Source organism: Lycium barbarum, chromosome 10 (genome assembly GCF_019175385.1).
Source record: "Lycium barbarum isolate Lr01 chromosome 10, ASM1917538v2, whole genome shotgun sequence".
In the NCBI taxonomy this organism is placed as follows: domain Eukaryota; kingdom Viridiplantae; phylum Streptophyta; class Magnoliopsida; order Solanales; family Solanaceae; genus Lycium; species Lycium barbarum.
This window is the reverse complement of record NC_083346.1, coordinates 105,265,507-105,271,532: the sequence shown is the minus strand read 5'-3', so window position 1 is coordinate 105,271,532 and position 6,026 is coordinate 105,265,507. Positions and strand designations below refer to the sequence as shown.

General features: G+C 35.7%; 1 pseudogene; it reads right to left on the bottom strand.

Annotated features, from left to right (window-relative positions):
• Positions 1 to 1,900: 1,900 nt before the first annotated feature.
• Positions 1,901 to 2,957, bottom strand: LOC132613241 (thaumatin-like protein 1b; annotated as a pseudogene).
• Between the last annotated feature and the right edge of the window lie 3,069 nt (positions 2,958 to 6,026).

Here is a 6,026-nt window from a genome sequence, read left to right as displayed (position 1 = left end):
GATGAAAATGGGTGGTAGGATGGTAACTCAAGGTGAGCACATCTGTCGAAAATGGAGGAAACTAATAGCTGAAGAAGAAGGAAGAAAGAGAAAGAAACGAGAAAAGATAAGAAAAGAAAAAAAGGGTAAAAATAATTCACTTTCTGACGCGACGCCTACGTGGCGGGCGAGTGTGCAGCACCTTCCATGTGCAATTGATAATAGATGTATTAGGGATAAAATAATTCACTTTTAAAATGTTCGGGGGTATAATAAGTCACTTATATAGTTTGAGTGTGATATCGACATTTCGAATATAGTTTAGAGATCATTTGATCTATTTTGCCAGTCGAAATTAAAACCCAAACCCCATCAGATCTTTTCCTTACGCCCCGACCCACCGGCCCATGACCCAATTCCCACTAATACAATGATTTAAACAACAGGCTGAGATTGTTGGACTTTCTAGACTTTCACTCGATTGAAACAAAAGCAAAGTATGACATTCTGCTCCTCTTTCTTCTACTTCTTCCCACAATTTTTTTTTTTTTTTTTTTTGTGGGTTTGTGTTTCCTTATCTTTGTATAACTTCAATCTGTGTTTTTTTTTTTTTTTTGACGAAATTAGTTTTCAAATATGAATTAGTGAGGGTATTGGTTCAGAATTCGGGAAAATGGTTGGATAATGATGGAAGGAATGTAGAGTCGTGCAGAAATCTATGAGTGAGATTTTAATTTGTTATAGGTGTTTAACAATTGGGACAAGCGTCATGGTTCGTTGGGTTGGGGCGACGGAAAAAGATATAGAAAATTATACTGTATGTTAATTGGGGCAACAATACTATCAAAATCGACCCATTTTTTTAAGGAGAAATTTCAAAAATATACAAGTTGGTCATTCACATTTCAAAAAAATAGTCCAAAACTTACATTACGAAAAATAGACAAACATATACCTACATATACAACCATATACAGACACTTATACCAACATATACAAACATTTACAAAGATAGAGAGAGACAGAGCGAGAGTGAGTGAGAGAGAAAAAAGTTTGGGTCATTTTTTGTAAGAATTAAAAAAATGAGTTAATTTTGGTAGCATTGTTGCCCTAATTAACATACAATGTAATTTTCTTTTTCTTTTTTTAATTCTTATAAAAAATGACCCAAACTTTTCTCTCTCTCACTCTCTCTCGCTCTCTCTCTGCCTTTGTATATGTTTGTATCTTTTGAGCTATTTTTTATAATGTAAGTTTTGGGCTATTTTTTTTGCAATGTAAGTGACCAACTTGTATATTTCTGAAATTTTTCCAAAAAGATATGGTGGGGTGGGTTTTAATTTCGACCAAAAGGGAGGCGCTACGTAATAATAACAAAAATAAAACATAAAAACAGAGGACTGTTAGTTTTAAGGGCATAAGTGAACCAAAATAAGTGGAGGATGAGTATTTTTAGAATAATAGGTGAATGAAGGGTGTTTTTGACCTCTTCGGATAATATAAGGGCACTTTTGGCCCTTTTAGGTTATTTTTATGAGTCGTTTTTTTTTTTAATTTTTGTTTTTGTTTTATTACATAAGGGGGTAAGGGAAGGAAAATGGGAAGGGAATTGCAAGGTGGAGAATCGAACCCTCACCAATAATGTAAGCGAACCAACTGAACTACTAAGATCTCCCTTATTTTTATGACACTCTTTTCTCACATAAGGAACGTTCTTGACTATACTGTTAAGGGACTGTTGTTTCAAGGAATTTGGGAGGAGGGTGGTGGAGGATTATCTTGATTTAAAATAAGATCAATAAGAACTTATCTAAGAAGAACAATGTCTCACGAATATGAAAATATATTAACTACCATGCATTAGTAAAAGCTATAAAATAAAGATCAAATCAAATATACATAGATATTTTGTTAAATAAATTTAAGGTCTATTTTTAAATTTTGGCTCGACTCCCTCATCCCATGGGCAAGAGATAATCACGTAATCAGTTTCTTTACATGTATATAAGGTTTTATCAAAAGGATAAGTATAAGCTTGAGGACATAATTCTTTGAGTTGTGTAGAGTAGCTCTATGGCTTGCATGTTTGTGGAGAACTATATGCACCGGTGCAGCACAAATCATCCCATTGAAAAGACATCCGCTTTTGCACCCAATGACATTATTATCTCGATCTCTTACTTCTAACTCGACTTGTTCTCCACATTTTACATCGTTATGATTCACAAGACAACTTGTTTCGCTATCAGGTCTTACTAAAGGGATTAATAGAGACTGGTAAATTAAAACCATCGACTATGCTGGCAGAGTAAGAATCATTATTACCAGACCAACTTGCTATTGTGAACTGTGCAAGGGTTGGTGGTGGAATAACACCAGCACCGTTGCATTTTATTTGGCCAGTCATGCAATCTCCGCTAAAATAAGTAAAATTTATGTCATATTGAGAGCAAAGATATCTCGTCCATATTCTTCCTGACCATGAATTTGGTACATTTAAAATTTGCAATGCTTTTGATGCTAATTCAAATCCTTTAGAAATTGGCGCTGCTTGACTAGATAATGTAGCTGGCCAAATTTTGTGAGGACAATTATTCTTTACTATTAGTTTGGTTGCATAAAACCCTGCCTAACATCAATTTAAACAAGCATAACTAGTTATACCATCATATAAATTGTAGCGCACACAAAAAATGTTATGTTCATTCAATTGATTTCTTCGCCGATACTAGTTAGAGAAAAGAATAAAAATATATTTTAACTTGAATCATGCTAAAAATCATGACATCACTATTGTGAGTACTTCACAACTTCAATGAGTTTAAGTGTTTCATTTTAGTCGACTAGAGAAAATTACTATGAGTTCGTTAAGTTGACAAATCTAAAATCATTAAGTTGGAGAATACACACAAAAAGTTAAAATTACTATAGAGGAAGAACACTGAGAAGATAACAACAGTGGTGAAATTTACCCTCATTTTATAAGTATCTCATAGAAAATTTCTAATATGAAATGAAAATAGAAGTTGATTGAATCTATATAAGTTCTAAATTGGATATAGACCTAGTTGTGCTAGGGTCAAGGTCTTAATAGATCTCCTCTCTGATTTCCCTAAGACTGTTAGAATGAATATAGAGCATGAAAACACTAGGGCTATAAGAACTATACATGTGAAGATCCACTATGACCATCTACCAAAATACTGCAAAGAATCTAGACTTCAAACGACATGATATATATGATTGTATAATCATCCATCCAGAACTGGCTTATTAAGATGATGATGAGGCAAATAGCAGGAACAAAATAAGGACACTGATCAGTCCAGGAAGAGAATATTAGCCAGAATCAGGGACATAAGGGGCAAAGAAATGAGCGTGAAGTATAAGGTGATGAACCACATAATCAAGGACAGAAGAAAGGGGGTGATGTGCACAAAAAGGATACTCAATATCATGGGAATAAGAAAATGAAGGAGGTGGAGAAAAACAAAGGCACAGTACAGAACCAATATAAGGGATATCAAAATCCTTTGAAGTCATCTATAAAATTGTTACCTAGTGGCAAAATGTTTGGGAATCCTGAAAATTGGTGTCCAAGAAAGGGAAGCAATATGGTTACAACAAGGAATGAAGCACACATGCAAATAAGCAGGCATAAAAGACATCACAATATGGAAGGGCAAGCAATGAGGTTCAAACAAGCTACAGATATGAAGCTTTAGCAAATACAGACCATTCTACTGAAGACGAGGCTACCAAGGTTAAGCAACAAGGGCTTACAGAGAAGGATGCAGCAAACAACAAGGAGGAGCAATCACATTTTAATGCGGCAGATCAACATGACAATACATATGTAGAACAAATAAGGGAACAAGAAGGGGAGACCGCTTTGAATCAGCATAACACAACAAAGGAATGGGTAAAAGATAATTTTGCTCAGCACAACAAAGAACAAAAGGAACAAGAGGTTGTGAAAGTAGTAGAAACAACTGATGAACTAGAAAATGATATGATAAACAAGCAGGAAGACAGTGAAGTGCAGAGTTCTAGAGAAGAATTAAAAGAAAACTAGGGGGAAAGAGTAGAAGCTGTAGAAGGAACAGAAGAGGAGAACATTGATCAATCATCCTGGAGTTTGAGAAAATCATATGAGTCCACTAAAGTGCACTATAGGGGAAATTGTACAGAATCTACTCAGTCAGATGGGGCCAAACCACAAGAGGAAGATAACTCAGATGAATCAGATCACAATACCACTATTGACTTGCTGACAGTTGAATTTGATCCAAAATACAAACCACCAGATGATAGGGAAGAAGGGCAGGTTGTAGATAACACTACTAAGAAAGGTGGAAAGAAGTTACCTAAAAAAAGTAGAAGTCACAAAGGCAGCAGCATCAATTGATTCAGATTCAGCAAGTGGGGGAAAAGTTCTCCAAATTCAAACCTGCAAAACATAGTAGCACATAAAGTTTCAGATAAGTAAGTCAAGAAGGCTTTGGAATAACTGCAGATACAGGAGGATGATCATGGCACAAAGGATAATGAAAATATCATACACAAAGTTACTAACAAGGCTAACTTGTCACCAAAAGCTTTATCAAAAAGTACCAAAAAATAGAAGAATTAGGAGAATAATTTGCCACAGAGGGTGAAATCAAAGAAGGTTGCAGCTTCAAAGCATGAATGATGATTAAAGCACTAATATTGAATATAAGGTCTGTTAATACTCAACTGACATTTCAGAGATTAATTATGCTACAAAGACAGTACAAGTGCTTTAATGGAGCCTTTTTAGAATTGTAGCCACTTGCAGAAGTACAAAAGAAGGTTGGGTATGGAATCAGCTATTTCTAACATAAATGGAAAGATTTGAATTTTTATCAATTCTGCAATGCAGTGGGAAGTAGTGATGAATACAGAACTGTCACGATCCAACCGGAGGGCCATGACGGGCACCCGGAGCTAGCCCACCGGGCACCTCTCGTCGTACATTCACATTCATCTCTAGGTGAGCCACATGGCCTATTAACAATTCTATGCTTCAATAATGCCATTTTCAACGGCTAAAACACCTTTATATATCAACGTCAACAACTATGCCCTTACACATATACACAAGCCGACAAGGCTATAAGATAATATACCGAAATGTAAGCCGACAAGGCAAAAGACATCTACTATACATGACTGTCTACGAGCCTCTAAGAAGAGTATGAATATCATCATAAGGACGTGATAGGGCCCCACCATGCCCATACATATACACAAAAGAATAGTACCAACAGCTGTAGCTCCGAATCAAATGGAGCTACTCTATGCAGTCTCTGAACAAGCAGTCTATGGGTTAAGTCTATCTCCCTGTCCACCTGCGAGCATGACACAACGTCCACAAACAAAAGGACGTCAGTACGAATAATGTACTGCGTATGTAAAGCATAATCAACAATATAATGGAAGCATGAGAAATAACATAAGATAGAAAAGTCATGGAATGAAAGAGCCATTTATACCTCTAGCGACGTTCATCATATTTACTTACCCTCTTTCTAATGGGAAACTTCCATTTCATACATTTATACATATAGTAGTATCATACCCGACCATAGAGGTTTGGTGTCTTATATACCCGACCATGAGAAGGTTCGGTGTTATACATACCTGGCCCTACTAAGGCTCAGTGTCATCCGTACCCAACTGCAGTGGTGCGCGCATGATAGGTATGATACCCGACCATATAAGCTCGGTGTTCTTACTAGTCATACTTATATATATATATATATATATATAGGAGTACATAAGTATCCTCAACATCTTTATCATCATAATCATTTTGATTATATCCTTCCTTGGAGGATCAACAATCATAGAATGAGACTAATGGTATCGTGATAATATCAAGAATCATGAGCTTTAGTGATTCTAGAGATGAAATCGTCATGGAAAATACTATGGATTTCACATGAAGGTATACATCAATGGGATCATGCCTTAAGAAAGAAGGGTTAGCCTTACATACCTTTATGTCTTCTTAATTACTTAAC